We start from the raw sequence: 18099 nt of genomic DNA on the forward strand, positions 1-18099 counted from the left end.
AGTAAAATTATCGGATGGAAACCCTAAAACTTCATATTTGAATCAATTTTCAGTCAGTGTCTAAGGCAAATTTAATGTCTAATCCTTTTTTGCCTGCCTGAAGTTACATTGTACTTTCTTCTGTAACTTCTGAAATTGATGTGGGAATGCCAAACGTGCGAATGCAGGGTCTTGAGGTGGAAGAAGGGCATTTCGGGTAATTCCTCTTTATTTTAAATACAGATACAAACATCAATGAACAGTTGCTCTCTGAAGATTACAACATGATCACATAAATAACGCGTAGTGTCAAAGATTCACACAGCACAGACGCAGAAACGTTCATCTCGCCAGTTAGTGCCATCCACAATCAAAACTAAATTAGTCTCTGTGCTTGGCTCATCGACCTGCAAACAATTCTTGTTATCATACTGACCTTAATGAATGTTAAAAGTCGTAACTCGATGTCCAACTCTACCTGTGCAAGTTCATTCCACAATCGAACCATTCTTTGTGTTAAAAATACCAGCATGTATTTATAAAAGTTTCTCCTCTTACACTGAAAATATGTGACGGTTTTTTAAACTCCCCCAGACAATGAAAAACGCACCTGCAATTCTCCTCATCTGTGCATCTCATGATTTTAAAAACCTGTCTAATTCCATCACTCAACGGCACACACTTCAGTAAAAATATCCTTGCCTATCCAGTCAATATTTCATAGGTAAACCCTTCATTCACAATAACATCTGACTGAATCTCTTCGGACCACTCTGCAGCTGAGCTACTAATCATATTCGGGGCTTTGACGGGTTGAAACTGAGTACTCACCCTTTCAACATTACAGTCATGGTAGACTTGTCAAAGGAAGATTGTGAACAAATCGGTGCCCCATTTCATCTGATGTACCTTGGCAGGAACAACCTCGACCCTCCTGGGAAGCAAGTAAGGGGACTATTCTGCTGTACTTCCCAGTTGCTTCTATCCTCCATTAAATTAGCATAGTCAGCATTAACCGATCATCTCTCGTTCTAAATTTTAACACATTCTGGACAACATTGTTAACCAATCACATTACGATTTCGGGCGGATGACAATTCACTCCTTCATTCAGTGATGAAACGTTCGATGATGGATTGGGAATCGGTTTCCCATATCCTAACACCAAGAGAAAGGGGTATACCAGATGTTGCTTGGATAGGAATTCTCCTTCCTTTGACGAAAGCGCCATCAATGCTGAAAGAGGCTGCGTAACGTTTCCTGATTTCTTTCTGGGAAAACTGCGATTCCTCACTTTCAGACCTGACTCCTCATCAAACAGTTTCCTCTCTCTGCAGGGAGAGGAGATGCTGAAAGATCATCTCCCTTGCAAGAAACTGTTGCGAAAACTCCACATAAAACTGAAAGAAGGAAACCGTATTGGACAATAACATGAATAATAGTCAGTGTTTGTCGAGCTCTCAGAACTAGATCAATGAATAGTATGTTGTCGCGGTACGTTATTGGTGCCGTAGTTTCGTGGAAATTGTTTTATTGTAGTTTATTTCTGGTATTGTGTTGGTGAAGGCGTTTTCTCATTTTGTGGAAAGTGAATTATTGTGTCCATGAAGGGGCTTTTAATGTCGTGTGACTTATGATTTATTATGTTGGAGTACTTTGCATAATACCCTTTTGCAGTGGAAGGAGGAAGATGTGAGCACGCAAAACTCGGGATCTCAAAGAAGATCAAAGCCAATTTTCGACAGGCAACAAGGCAAAAAGAAAAATCACGCCGAATTCTTGATTCATTCTGCCAATGGATAAGGCATAGGAATGGACGACTTAGTCTCTGTGAAATAACTCTGGAAACATATTCGAATATGGGTAGAATGGCAAGTTTTTTTTTCAAAGAAACGACTGTGAATGCATTTAATGTCGTTCTCCAGAAGAAGATACTCTTGCCTCTTCTTCCAAATAAAACAGGAATAAAATATATTTTTGTAACTGTTTTGAAGGCATGAAGCTCATCAGAGATTTCGGAGAGGATTTTATCCTGTATGAGCTCACTGAGACTGTGAGGTTGGGAGACTTGCAGACGGAGCAAATCTGATATGTGTGCTTTAGAATTTTGCTAGTATTTTGGAGGGAATGTAGTTGGAGCAAAGGCCTGCTTCATGAAATAAGCAGCATAGTCGAGCACAACTAGATCAGGAGGCTCTGGTTGGAGGCGAAATAAACTCGTGTTGCTTACTGTGGAGCAATAACTGTCTATGAGAGGCATGGTCATGGTGATAAGGAAATCGCTGTCTCCCTGCGACCACGGGATACAACAAAGGGGGCACAGTTGTCTTGGAAAGCAGGATGTTTACCGGGGCGTTGAGATATAATCATTTAAAACCCGAAATGTTGGCATTCTCGAACGGATTGCCTCGGAGAATATTTGAGACGGGTATCATCTAAAGTTTTACCGATAGTTGCATGAACAATTACAGTGTCATGGCTTCCATGCCTATTGACCAAATCTGCAAATTGCACACCTGTAGTTATGGCATAGCTAAGTCAGAGTAGAATCGATGGATCGAAGTGTCTCTTCCGCACTATGTTATTCTAAAATTCCATAAGAGTTGGGAGACATGGGATTGTGCATGAGCAAAGACTCACTGATATCAACACAGGTTGGAACATATTTGAGGAAATTGTGGTTTCAAACATAAAGTAAATGATGTTTGAACTGGTAATACAATATAAATTCAAAAGTTTGTATAAGTTAATAAACAAAATATGTTCTATACCACAGAAAATACCTTAAAGTCTTGGGCACACAGACATTAAAAGCTTATCCAAAAAAAATGCACATAGTAGGCACGTGCGAATTGCTCTAACATTCAAGCCAAGGTTTCATTTGTTACAAGTTAGACACTGGAAGTGAAAAGAACGCTAATCAGAAAAATACATTTTTAAAGTTGCTGAGACCTTACAAGGGCAAAATAATTTGACAACTCCTTCTGAAAGGCAAGCCTGACTGTTCAGACGATGTATCAGTATTTTTAATTGTATCCTAACGTCCTCTTTACTAACAATTTTCAGCAAATTGACAAGTGGACTTTGTAACTTTGGTGAACGTCTTTAATATTACTCTCGAACTGAATTGAACACTCATCGAAAAATAATGAATGAACAATGCAATTTCAGATAGTTTTATGAAATTTTGGTTGTTCACGTGTTTTGTTTATTTTGATGAATAAATTAATGAAATCTCATGACCAGTTCAGCAACTGACATTGTTTTGAGTACACATCGCTGACAGGTGACGTGCATAAAATGTGGCAAGGCATTTAATATGGTTTCCCATGGTAGGGTCATTCAGAAATTACGAGGCATTGTATGTAAGGAAACCTCTCAGTCTGGATGCCGATTTGCCTGACCCACAAAAGACAAAACGCAATGGCAGATGAAAAGTATACTGGTTGGAGCTTGTTGACCAGTGGTGTTCCACAGATATCGGTTTTGGAACCTCTGCTGCTTCTGATTTTATTAATGACTTGGATGAGGAACTAGAAGGAAGGATTATTCGTTTGCCCATGACACGAAGATTCGTGGTATTGTGGGTAGTGTGAAGGGCTGTTGTAGGTTGCAAGAGAACATGAACAGATTGCAGAACTGGGCTGATCAGTGCCAGCTGGAGTGCAACAAAGAAAAGTGTGAATTCTTTCACTTTGAAAGTTCGAATTTGAATGGTGAATACATGTTTGAACGTAACATTCTTGACAGTGTGGAGGAACAGAAGGATCTGAGGTCCATATTCATGCATCGCTAAAAGTTGCCATCCAAGTTGATTGGATTTTCAGGACGGCATATTGTGTGCTGGCTTTTATTCGCAAGGGGGGGTTTTGATTTAGTGTTGCAAGTTAGTGCGGCAGATCTGTAGAGTTGGTTAGACCACCCTTGGAATGCTGTGTTCAATTGTAGTCACCTCATTATACGAAAGACGTGGAAGCTTCAGGCAGCGTGCAGAGGAGATTTAATAGGATGCTGCGTGGACTGGATGGCATGTCTTATGATGAAACGTTGAGGGAACGAGGGCTAATCTCATTGGAGTGAAGAAGGATGAGAAATGTTTTGAAAGATGTGTACGAGACGTTGAAAGTCATAGATGGAATAGATAAGTATAGACTGTTTCCCAGACCAGACATATCAATCAGGAGAAGGGATAACTTTCTGGAATTTCTATACAATGAAGTATTTCAGGCAGGTGATGACCATGGGACCATTGTTGATTTTAGGGTAAAAAAACAAACCAAACGAATCCCGTTGAGTGTTGTCTTTGCGGAAGTCATTAGCTGCTCTTGCCTGAAGATGATACCAGATCATTAACAATTTACTTAATTCTAAACACCTCTATTGGCAAAAAGGGTCTGTCAATCACTTGTGTAATAGGCAGCAACACATATGCCCGAGGAATAAGTAACAAGAAAAAGTAAATCATGGAATGAAAATTAACAGAAGAGGCACGGCAGCACACCAGGTCGGTAGCATCGAAGTGACATGAAGTTTCATTCGTCCCATGGGCTCCAATGTTATCCCACTTCAAGAGATCATACTAGCATTTTCACATGATGTCAGGTTTTACACCTCAGTGGTCCTGTTGGCAATGCATTCCACACACCCATGATACTCTGGGTGAAAAGGACTTTTCTTCAAAGCCCCTTGAAATCTCCAGCCATATAAAATTATGGTCCCTTGCTATTCTCTCTTCAAATACGATGAACAACTGCTTCTCATCCACTCTTCCATTACACCTCATTTTATTATACATTTGATGTTTCATAAAAGGTTATCTCGTGCCATCTCTGTTAACAGATGGCCTGTGCAATCCAAGGTTGAATTTGTTGTACACCAACTCTAGTGTAATCACATCCTTTACATCATGTGGTTACCAGAAATGCATGAAGTACTGCGGCTGTTGACTGCACAAAGTCCTATAACAACTCAAACATAATCTCACTGCTGAAAGTCAAGGTCACATTTGAGTATGCAGAAAGGTTTACTCTGTGTTAACAAGATTGGAGGAATTGAGTTTTCAGAAGAAGCAGGATAGGTGGGGATATAATTCCCTTGGGGAGTAGAGGCTGAGGGATAGTTTTATAGATTCGGAGAGATCATTCGATATTTAAATTGCAATGTATTTTAACTAATGTATGGCATTCAAAAACTAGAAGTCATAGATCTAGCGGAGAGACCACAAAATGCAGAGACCCAAGGGACCAAGACGGTGGTCTGTATGTGAAACGAACTGAATAAAGGAAGTTAAAAATGGGAGTACAATAACAATAATTAATGAAAACATCTTTCGAATACATGGAAAGGAAAGGCTTTGTGGGATATTGGACGAATGCAGACAAATAAGAATTTTTCAGTTGAGGTAACCTGGACAATTTGGTTTGAATCGTCTGTTTCCATGTCGTTTGAATCTGTGACTGTACTATTCTGAATATATTTACAAGTTATAACTGACAGCAATTTTATCATGCGACCAAGTAAGATGACACTCTTGAGCACAATTGTTATACATTTTCTGATTCAATACACGTATAGTGACTCTCAAAGTACTGCATTGCCTATTAGAGTCATCGAGATGTATATCGTGGAAATGTATTGATGCTATTGACTGCAGTTACAGGGCGTGCCTGACGATTGTGATTGCCATCGTTAGAGTAACATAAGGACACAAGAACTGGGAGAAATAGTAGGTCATCAGTCACCTGCGTGATTCTACTATTTACATATGAAAGAACTGCAACCAACATGGTCATTTTAAAAGATCAGAGACTTAACACATAATCCACGATTTTGTAGATATGATATTTCATCTGCAAAGCACTATGTAGTTTTCCTAGACATTCTTTTCCTTGTGCTCTCACACTCCGCAACCACCTGATAAAGGAGCAGCTTTCTTTCTTGGAATACAACTGCCTCCAAATAAATCTGTGGCAGAATAACCTTGAGTTATGTGCAGTTCAACGAGGTAATTCCGAGTCGAACACCTGCAACTCCAAATCATGTCTTCTTGGACACTTTGCGTTGTTAGTTGTCCCGATATCCGGCCGAATGTCCAGGACAACGGTCGTATTCCCGAACTGTGAGGGAACACCTTTGCCTGGTGATTGTTGTGCGGTGTTCATTCATGAGTTGTCTGCTCCGTTTCACCAATATACACTCCTCCACTTTGCGACTGTAAATAATTGCGAAATCTTGAAGAGATCATTATTCGCAGCTAAATGTCCAGCTTTCAGGAAGACATCGCCCACAACACCTTACAAGACTGTCAGGGTAGATGCTGCAAGACGTCTCAGGGTGAAGACTCAGAACCCACCATTACACGTGGCGACCTTCGCACTACCATCTTCCAAGGCAGACTTTGGGAAAAAGAAACAAATGCGTAAAGTAACCAAGCAGAGGCTGATAGCTCAGTTTGGTACACTGAGAATGATCTCAATCGGCAGGGTGGGTTCAAGTCACACGACATATGCCCCACTGCAGGACACACCCTCTATCTCTCTCTCACACACCCACACACAGACAAGCACAAGCTCACATACATATTTGCCCACAAACTGTAAGCATTTGCATACACTCACATGCACACAATAGATCTGTGTCTTATGCACGCGCACACATCTAAGTTTATATGGTATATGTTTTTTTGGAGAATCCGTATTTTATTTTGTTCAATATGCATAACGTACAGTCAATCCTTGTAAAATTCTTTAATTTCGACTTTCGAAACAGAACTAGTCCGACTCTAGATTTGGATACAGACTATACCTTCAAACTTTTCATGCATTGCCTGAGCTGAGATGACACCATATGTCAGGAAATCTGACGAATTCTTGTAATGTGACTTAAAGGGAGATTTGGGATTTGCAGAATGATGAACCGAAACTAGAAAACCCATTTCACATGTGTCCAACACATTTGAGCTGCACGACACATTGATCTTTTGCTTGCAAATCTGTGTCTTAAGGTGCAGCTCCACAAATACCTGATGACGAGTTAGCGCTACGGAAGCTCGTACATACAAATACACCTGTTGAACTACAATCGGATGCTGTGTCATTTCTACCGTTATATGGTAACTAAAACTCTACGCAGCAATCCAGATGCAAACAAACCAATGCCTTGCATAATTCAATGAAAAATGTTTAGTTTTTGTTTACTTTCTTCAGCAACATGTTCCAAAATTTAATTTGCCTTCCTTTTCACCTATTGGACGATAACAGTTTAATGAACGCTGAGAAATTCAGTACTACACTTCTGCAGACTTTGCCTGGTTCATAGAATTCGTACTCAAACAGAAGATGACTGTTCAAACATTGTTCTACAGGCACGTAATCGATGAAACTTCGGAAAAAAATGCTACAACATCAAAAGGCAAGAGTGACCAGTGAGACACGGGCATTTGTCTGCCTTTGTCAGTCATGTCGGAGTAAGTGAGTGCTGCAGATGCTGGAGATATAGGGCCTAGGTCATACGACTGGGCATATGACATAAAGATAAAAAATGAAGCATTCATTTTTTTAAATAAATATAAATAGTCGCAAAACTAAAGATGTATGGTAAGGCTGGATCTTTATTCTGAAGCTGTGTGATATATTGCTGATGGTTCGTTTCTTTAACTCCCGAACGGTGGATCGAACATCATTGTCAAGTAATGAAACATTTTAGGCCCATTTACCCTTACGTTTAGAAGAATGAAACAATATATACTTGAGTTGATTAATGTGCGGAAGGAGGAAACAGAGTTCATAGTGGGTATAAACTTCATTTCTGGTAACGAGACCAAGAAGGGTTAATGGGTAAAATTAATAGAACATGGCAATGAATATTTAACGTGAAGTGGAAAATTCACAAACAGAGAACTGCTTGAGGAAATAAGACATGATTTTTTTCAATGAGGCGGTGTTGGTGGCAGATGCCTTCCAGCTCAGCACGGTCGCCATGAACTGTCATACAGGCCTATCTTTCTTTCCACCTATCGACTCGTCCCTCCTCTCTGACCTAGCACCTTCATCCCCACCCCAAACTCCCATTGTCCATTTTGCTAACTTCCCCTAACCACGTCTCTGACCTTTCACCGCCATCCCATTCCCATTCACCTCTTGTATTCTATTCAACTTTCTCCACACCCACACCCCTCTCTCATTTATCCCTCTCTTGCAGAGTCCCTGCCTCTATTCCTGACGAAGGGCTTTTGCCCGAAACGTCAATTTTCCTGCTCCTTGAATGCTGCCTGACCTGCTGTGACTTTTTCCAGCACCACTCTAATCCAAGGAGGTGAAACTTGATTATCTTGATAACCCAGAGAACGGTTTCTTTTCGGTAGTTTTCATAAAACCAACTGGAGGTAGTTTCACCTTAATTTCTCCAAAATAGAATATTTGAAATAGTCTGTAAGTGAAAAGAATTAGTAATGCTGCACATATCTTGCTCTCAATGGTGTAGCTGTTGAAGGAGTGCAATGAACGTTTCCCAGTCTGATTCCAGGGATGGTGGCACTGAGGTATGGAGTGAGATTGATTGGTCAGGATTGTTTCACTCAAGTTCAAATTAATTAATGGGAAATCTCTCAGAGACTTATAAAATTCTAGCAGATCTATACAGGGTCGATGCAGGGAGGATGTTGCCGACGGTATTAGTGTATGTCGAGAACACGGAGATCATAATCTGAGGATCCAGCGTTCTCTGTATAGGACAACGACAAGTCTTAAGTCCACCGAAAGTAGAGTTAGACTCTGAAATTCATTACTATCGGAAGTAATGAGTACCAAAACAATTAATGTGATCGGAAAAGAGGCTAAGTAAAGAATCAGTGGTGACAGAGATCAAAGGCTATGGGGAGAAAGCAGAATTAGGCTGTTGAGTTCAAATGTTTCGCCATAATTCTGATGAATGGCGGAGCGGGTTAAGGAGCAGAATGGCCGACTTCTGTTGCAATGCGTCTGTAGTCAATGCAGTATCAGTTGCAGGCACGTTGTCCCGCTCGTCAGGGTTACCCCATCAGAGTTGAACGGGTTTTATTCGGTTTGTGAAGTTATAGTCTGTCTGTGTACAAATCTTGAGACAGACAAATTGTATTTCCAAAGTGGAATTTACAGAATCGTGGAAGGATTGCAGGGGACATAGATACGCACAAGTGTGCCGTTTCTCCATGCATATATTTTTGTGAAGATATTAAGGAAACCATTGAGCCCTCCAGTACATAACGTAAACATGAGGTGCTTCCTCATGTGAAAAAAAATGCAGGATGGCAGACAGAAAACGAAGGTGAGGATGAATTACCGTTCCAAAACGGATGTAAAATTGCGGAATTCACCGCAGCACATTGAGGTGTATTGTGCAATATTGAGACAATAGAAGAAGAGATTTGACAGAATTGCAATTAGCAGTTGGTTGAGTTGTTGTTAAGTGTGGTAAGCAAGGTGGACTTAGGTCTAGGGGTAAAGTCAGGACTGCAGATGCTAGACATCAGAGTCTGGAACGTAGTGCTGGGAAAGCATCGCAGGTCAGCCAGCATCCGAAGAACAGGAGAATTGATGTTTCGGACAGAAGCGCTTCATTAGGAATGAGGCGTGTGAGTCGGGGCTGAGAGATAAATGGGAGGAGATGGAGTTGCGGGAAGGTGGTTGGAAAAGTGATAGGTCGGTGAAGGTGAGGCCCAAGGTGATATGTCAGAGGAGGAGTGATGGACTGGTCCACAGGGCGATGCCGATTTGTACGCTTGAGACTGGGATAATGGTGGGGGAAGGGAAATGAGGAAGCTGTTGAAGTCCACATTTATCCGTGTTGTTGCAGAGTCCCATAACGAATATAAGGTGTTCCTTCTCCAGGCGTCGTATGGTAATGGTTTGGCGGTGGAGGAGGTCCAGCAACTGCACCTCCAGAACTGGTTAATGTATTCGGCAGAGACAGGAATATTCGAGCAGAGAGGCGAGTACATGTCAAGCATGGCAGCTCGTAAAGTTTAGAAATCGATACTTCACTTACTGTGGAAAAGCAGCGATGGTGCGATGAAAACTATAACAACTGGATAATGAGAAGAGCAAACTCAATGCCATATTTTAGCGTCAAACAATCTGAGCAAACATAATCAGACAAATAGGACACACTCCAATATATTTCCCTGGAATTCGAGCTAAATTCACAAAATCTGACCCTTCGCATAAACGTCACAGTTTATAGCTCTCAGTTTTCAATGCCACCCGATCCCAGCAGCTTTTAAGTGACGTTACACTATGTGAGACATTATTGGAAGAATTTCCCACAAATATAAGAGTAAAACATTCCAGCGACTTAAGTGCAATGTTACAAAGTTCAAAACTACACCATGTATTCTTGAGATTAATAAATCAGTTTAAAACCCATGCATTGACTAAATTTCTCTGTAACATATTCTCTCTGCTTGTGAAATCTAAGTAGATGAATTTGTCAATGAATACTGCCTTTTCAAGTAATAATCAACAATTTCCGATTCTGATTTAATGGTGTGTTTGTGCCCGATAAGGGAGAACTTGCAAGTGCATTTAAAAACGGAGAAGTAATTAACCCTGTGCATGGTAGTCACAAAATTCAAATTGAAAATATACCCGTAGAAAGTTGAAAGGGAATATTTAATGAGAAATGCTGATTGAAAATATATTTCAACATACTATTAAAAGGAATACTGCGATCAATTTATATGTGATAAAATATAGGATCGGGATGAGAAATCAGAAGGAGTAAAGAGGCTGTCATCAAAACTTGTTTTTTCAAAGGTAACAACAATCTTCCCAGTGGAATCGTTCGAAATATGTTGGATATTATTATCTAGTAAACCTCAAAGAAACTGTATGTTCGGAAACAAGTGATACAAAGTCCTACTAATTGTGGGAAAGTTGTTTAGTAGTCTTATAAGAGTATCCTCTGCTTTTATTTGAAAATGGCTTACCGTACTTATAATTGTTTCCTGTGATTTTAAATTTGTAATTTAATTATAAAGCGCTATAAAAAGAAATTCACATCGGCTTGCTGCTGCATATTTAACACTTTTCGATTATGATTTTGCTGGAAATGTCAAGGGTGCCTATGACGTACTTGCAGAATATGAATTAAAGTAATATTGCACAAACCTTATAAATTGTACGTTTAAGGTAATGCATGTTTACAATCAACGAAACTGAGTCAGAAAAAAACAATGGACTGTAACATTAGCAGAAATAAAGATCGGGAAAAGACAGACTATCTATTATTTCAATCATCACTTATCGTATGCAAAAAGTAAAATTAGACTTTCCAATTCGATTCATGCACCAATAGATGTGTCACGGTTGACCCAGAGATACATTAGAGGTTGTAAACGGTCTATCCTAATTGAAGAAATGATAGTACATCTGCTATGATCGGGAAATCCATATTTTGTGCAAGGCTTTCTTGCTTCTATATGCTGTCCTTTATTTATGAAGCGAGAGTCCTGCTTTTTGAGTGGTCTTACACATTTTTCAAACCCTCCAAAAACTCCAGGCTTGCTAAATTTTGTTCTTTTGCGAGTGCAAACTTTAAATCTGGAAATTATGTCGCTTCTCCACAATCTCCCAAATTAACCTGCGTGAAATTTCCTATGTGATTTCCTCGTTTCTTTGGTAGCATGTGAACAGGATTCTGAGTCTGAATACAATGTTATCGTAAAGTTCATTAGATGGAATTTCTGCCATTGACTCATCAATCAACAACCTAATTCACAGACTAATCTAATTCACCAATGTCATTGCCAATTCGCTGCAGTTAAAGCATTATAAATTTTCTGCATTTATCATATGCATTTTTGATTTCCATGATTAATGCGAAAAGAAATCCCAGACATGGGTTTGCAAAAATCATTTTTAACTGGCATTTCTGTACATGATGGATATGTTAATCAGCAGCTATGTTCAATGCGGTATTCGATACTATCAGCAGCATGACCACCAACAGAGACAACAAACAACTAATGCAGTCATCGCTGGATAAAACAGATCCTGACACAACGTATTCAATGATATGAGCATTCAGTCTTCGTCTGAAAACAGTATGCTGGAATTTAGTGGCAATTTGTCACAGTCTAACCAAAAACAAAACGTTGATTATCACGGTATAAGGTTGGACATGGGTTTATGCTGCGTTCTCTTTTTTTGGTTGATTCTTACATTTTAAATAATAATAGAATAAATTCTGACGTACATTTATTTCCCTTCGTATGATTATGTACTTAATCGCATGCTCTCTGTGATGTGTGATACTTTCAAATATCAGCTGAAAAATTTTAAAGCCATCCAAACATTCTTGTCATTTGCTTCCACTCTACTTCTTGGTGGTGTCATTGTGAATATGTTTCCAGTTCATGAACTGCTTCTGTAAATAACATACAAAAAAATATTTCGTTTCTCCAAATCCTTTGCGAAATTGGAAACGATTCAGATTTGTCCCTGTCGGAAGCCATGCGAAAGCAACCCATCCGATGATGAAGATTTGCGCAGGAGAAAATTGATACTGCTTTCTCCCATCTCCGTAATCTCGCACTACACCTCAATATATGAGGTGTATAAAGCCGCAGGGATGCTTCAGTTCAGCAGAGCTGAGAGGTAATGTTATTCCAGTGATCTCCAAACCAAATTCCCATTTAAAATCCTGTTTAGAATTGGTACAAAATTCATATCAGTCCATCTAATTTGTCTACCAATTTACGCCAACCGAAACTGATTTTCAGCTATGCTTTTTTGTAATCCTGGGGGTTGGAAGGTTGGAAACATCGCATCAAACGCTTCAGCTCAATCATTCTGTGTGGTATGACACTGATGCGTTCAGGTCTGTCTCATGTATTCTGAAGAAGGGAATCAGTGTTCAAAACATTAACGGAGTCTTCTTTCCACAGAATTTGCTAGAACAGCTGTGTTTCATAAGGCAAAGTTGTTTTTGTTTTATTCGTCAATGTCTTCTGCCAAACAGCAAATGCAATCAAAATAATTGCTTTCAATGTAATATGTCACACAATGATACGAAACTGACACACCTATATATGTGTGTGCTTGTCTACTTTATTTTGTTGTTAATCAAGGTCTTGTTTTAACAGTAAGTCTTCCACTTTAATTTACGCAATCGTCTTATTGGCATCTGGACCAACGAGAATTTTTTTTTGTTTCACAGAATCTATGCCATTCAAAGTCGTGCATGCCTCCACCAGATTCCTCACTCATGCTTCTCTGCTGTATTTCCAACAATCACAGATTACCCAGTACAAACCTACTTCTGTCTCATCTAGCCATACTTAATGCATATTATTAAATGGAGCAGAACGATCACGAGCTAAGAAAAGTTCCTTATCTGCGAAGCATCAGATGTGCATGCTCTGTCCAATTTGGCAATACCGTATCTTATCATTCCTGCATCGATTCACATGTCGTGATCCTTGCAGAGAGACTTGCAAAGTCGGAAGCACATTCTGTTAATTAGTGTGTGGTTTCAAAGCTTTTTGGCTGAAGGGAAAGAATTGGAAAGCCGTGCTCGCGGCCCATAGACCAGTTGACACGTTTCCAGGACGCATCGTGTCATGGCTAAATCAGCAAAGAAAATGAACTTTCAAAAATAATATGCACTGTACTATTGACACTAATCCCACATTCAAAGGCTTGGCCCATGACGTTCTCTGCCATCACAATTTAAGTGTACATTGAACTCTTTTTAACAATGTTGAGGTTTAGCACTTTGACTAACCCCTACACTCTCCGGCAGCCACTTCCAGACATCCAAACCCTTTGGCTGCGAAACAAAATCCTTGATATCCCCGAAACACATAACGTAAGACTATGTCCTCTTCGTTATTCATCCATCAGTTTAATAAACTGCTACATAATTCCACTGCTCCGTTGCCTCTCATAAACTCATAATCCTCACTCTGGAAACCCAAAGCCGTCTCAGCTATAAAGATAACCCTCAGGTCTATCCACACTGTCTTCCTGGCTAAATTTATTCTGTCCAGCAAACATCTTGGCGTATATGTGGTGCACCCTCGCCGGAGAATTCACAGCATCATATAGAATGGCTAATTGGACTGCACACTGTAATCTGGCTCTGGCATACGCGAAGATTTGTACAACTCTAATCAAACGCCCCTGCTCACTGCACTGATCTACACGTGGCAGGAAAGGACAGACGCTTTATTTGTCTTTTGAAGCACAGTTTCAACGTTTGGTGCCAATTTCAATTGTCCATGGACAAGGACCCCAAGTTCCCTTTGTTACTCGGAGCTTTCGAACGTTCTTCCATTCATTGAGTAACTGTTTGTCGTGTTACGTCTTGCAAAGTGCATTATTGAACAGCTTTCATGGCAAATTTCGATCGGCTGCTGATCTGCCCATTTGAGCAACCCGTCGAAAACTTCCTTAAACCTAATATCTGCTTCTGCACTTTTGAACACCAACATAAACGTCCTACCATATGCACACCCATTTATTATCTCTATCCTCAACTTAACTATAGCTTCTGATAAAAAAAAATGTTTTGTGCGATTTCGAAGTTGTCCAGAACAATGCTTCTTTGCAACTTAGTTTGGCATATATCTTTTGGCTGCTGGACGTGCAGGCTAAGTGTTGCGAGAAACGTCTCTGATCTATTCACTTATCTTTAAACGTAAATTTCACGACAGCTGCCCGAAAAAAGCACATTTTTTTCTTCTTTATGTTACTGCATTAGAGAGAGTAAAAACAACTCTTGCTTTTGTGAAGATCTGATTATCTCTGAATGCTTTGTTCACAACTTAAGATGTTTAGCTTATCAGAGCCATAACATAGTTCCTCTCAGCCAGAAGAATTTAATCAACAATATCTCAGAAATCTGCAGTTGAATCAGTTATTACTTGTCAGGCGAAACTTCACACGTGCACAGTCTCAAGTTTTCCTCATCGTAACGTTCTCATCAACGAGCAGCTGCATAATACTGGGGAGACTCTGTGCCTCAAAAATGTGCATCAACTGTATCATGAAGAAGGCTCCTTTTATTTTGCTTTCATGATTTGTTTTCCCAGTTCATCCGATAAGCAAAGTACAAATTAATATAAAATATCGATCTTTTCAATCAGGGGAGGTTCAAGCCGGATTTCGGAGCTGCGGATGGAGTGTACAAAGCTGGAAGATATATATAGGCAACATGACTGAAGTTGGAGAACTTCCAAATGCTCCTCGTTCCTCCTTTTACCAAAGTGTATTCCTGAAAAATATTGACCATTCTTTGCTATTCTGCAAAAGAGACATGTCGGATTGGAAACGTTAACGCATTTTGTCTTTTCACTGACCCTGCCACATCTGCTGTTTCACCAAAATTTCCCACGTTTCAGCTCTCCATTATCTGCTGTATTTCATATAAATTTTCTTTGTGTTGCTTGGCTAATGCTAGTCTCATGTAAGGGAACCAGACATCTTATATCTGTTTTCGGGTGGTGATAAAATTCCAAAAATCAAAACTGGGAAACAACCCCGTTCCCATAAATTACAAAGTCACGCAAATAACATCCATTCTCTCATTAACAAACACTGTTTTGGATCAATTCAGGCACCTTCAAAGTATTTCAAGAACGTGGCCTAAACCTAACTTTAGAAGTTGCTTTAAGCACGTTTATTGAAGATATTCAAGGAAGAATGCAGCTGGTTAACCCATTTCGTTTTAAACAAAATATAATTTATTTACATATTTACTGCATGAAACAAGAACAAGCCAACAGAACACAAAATAACTTAAACTATCAGAAAAGCCAAAAGATAATCACAACATCCTCCTGTTGATTTCAATGCTTGCAAAAACACCTTATATACCTCTTGTCAAAAAAGGTAAAATCAAACAAAAGGTCTCGCGGGGAAGAGGTCACAGAGCGTTGGCGAGTATGGACCAGCAGTTTAAAACTGTCTCACTGCTTTTAGTGAGCAACCAGACGATCAAACACGACATCAAACCAGAGAAAACCTCAGCTGGGAAAACGAAAAACCCTTAACTCCACTTTCATTGGACAGGTATTTCTTTTGAGACTACGGTTTTTTTGCCTTCGGCGGTATCAGTTAGCTTTGATCAAATTGGCCCTAAAGCTCTTTAAACTTAAACGTTTCAGAGGCTCTGTCTATGACGAACTCGACGAGTAAATGCCAAGGACAACGTAAACTATTTACAGGCGCAGCAACATCACAACATCTGCATTGGCCCTGACTGATGCGCGCGCGCATGTGCGCACGCACACACGCACACACAAACACACACACACACTCTCTCTCTCACACACACTCTCTCTCACACACACACAAACGAACACACACACACTCTCATACAAAAACATACACACACACATATCTGTACATCTCTCACACATGCACAGACACACATGCACGAATGAACGTTTCATTTTGTATTGAGTGTGAAGTTCAGAATCCGAGATCGTTTGCAGTGATTTGCGTTCAGTTTTCATTCCGTCTTCCCCAACGTATTTTCCTGGGATTTTGAATCAGCCCAACGGAAAATGTGACCTTTCGTCCTGTACTGTTCACTACTTTGTGGCCATGGCAATAGCCAATCTCCTTGTTATTGTCACGGAGGTTATCTTGAGGCATATTAGTAATGATTGCTTCCCATTGTCTTTCCTGGATCTCGCTTCCAGGTGAAGTTTTATTGCAGTCCTTCTTCCTTCAGCCTCAGACTGTTTCCTGTTATGTTATCTTTCGATTGATTTGTTGTCATTTGTTTACCAGCAACTGAAAACAAGATATTCCACTACGACAATTGTAACAGTTGTTCTGGCATCAAAATGTGTTCTACACGTTTGAAAAAACATTGTTTTCTCCTCCAACCCCTTCACCCTTCCCTGTCTCCCTGTCTCCGTTACCCAACGTTTCCCTACACCTCTCCAGATATCTCTGATCTCCTCCAACCTCGACAACATTCCTATATATCTAAAACCCAGAACCGACATTGCTTCCTTTCACTCTCAACTCTTTCAGACCCCTCACCTCTTCCGACATTTTTCACATACACACCTCTACACCCCTGTCTATCTCTCCAGTGCCCAGCCGTTACCCCTCATTCTACCTGGTGCAGAGCAACAGAGGAGATCATTTCCTCATTTCCTCATCAAATCAATCACATAAAGTTTGCTGTAGGTTGGAAAAATGCTTGTGAAAAATGGGCCTGGATACAAAAGAGTCCCCTCCTTTGTCTTTACAGTTCCACCAGCAATGAGATGGTGACTAATCTGCGTGGGGTCGAAGCAAACATTCCCGTCTGTACCCCAATACACAGACACATGCCTGTACAGTCCGTCAATGTGAAAAAACTTTGTCCAAACAATACCTAAACACTTGAGAAATGAAAAAAATAATTGATTCCCAAATAGTATTCTGCACCTGAAAGTTATTCTGCTCAAATATTCTGTTGGCAATGGGATTTCCACCTTGAACGAGTGGATTTTACGGATTTCCTTCAATTCAGATTTTGGGGAAGTTTCAGTGCATCGTCGATTGGAATCCTGTTCGAGTGGTAAAGATGAGTGAAAAGTTTTCTGTTGCCCCAGTTTGGTCTGAGGAGGAAGAGAGAACGACCGAATGGGCAGCAGACCATTCCTTCTCAGGCAGGTTCCATTTTCTCCCTCTTTCATCTGAATCGTACAATACTGTTACTCGAACCCCAAATTGGAACATGTTGAGGTCAGCATGGGGAAGCTGCTCCTACGCCACAGTTAAAAATGTTTGAATGTCTTCGGCCCTTCCTTTGTCATTATGTAAAGAGCTGAGTGGCTTCATTCTATTCCTGTGTAACTCTCGAGGGGATAGAATAGTCGTCTCCTAACTGGTTGAATGGGATATTCCTCTCACTGCGCAATGATGTTGAGGGCTTGAGTGAGAACGAAACGCATAGAGTTGGCCACTCCGCTGCGCGGACTGTTGCCCAATTCAGAATGCTCATTGATGATATGATTGTGTCTGAACATTATTTGCTCAATAATTATTGATTGTAATGCCCAAAGGTTCGTTGAGCTCAGCCTTGAACAACTACAAAGACACAGTTTTTGCTATTCCCTGGGGATGAGGGCCTCTGCAG

This window comes from Chiloscyllium punctatum, chromosome 28 (assembly GCF_047496795.1).
Source record: "Chiloscyllium punctatum isolate Juve2018m chromosome 28, sChiPun1.3, whole genome shotgun sequence".
In the NCBI taxonomy this organism is placed as follows: domain Eukaryota; kingdom Metazoa; phylum Chordata; class Chondrichthyes; order Orectolobiformes; family Hemiscylliidae; genus Chiloscyllium; species Chiloscyllium punctatum.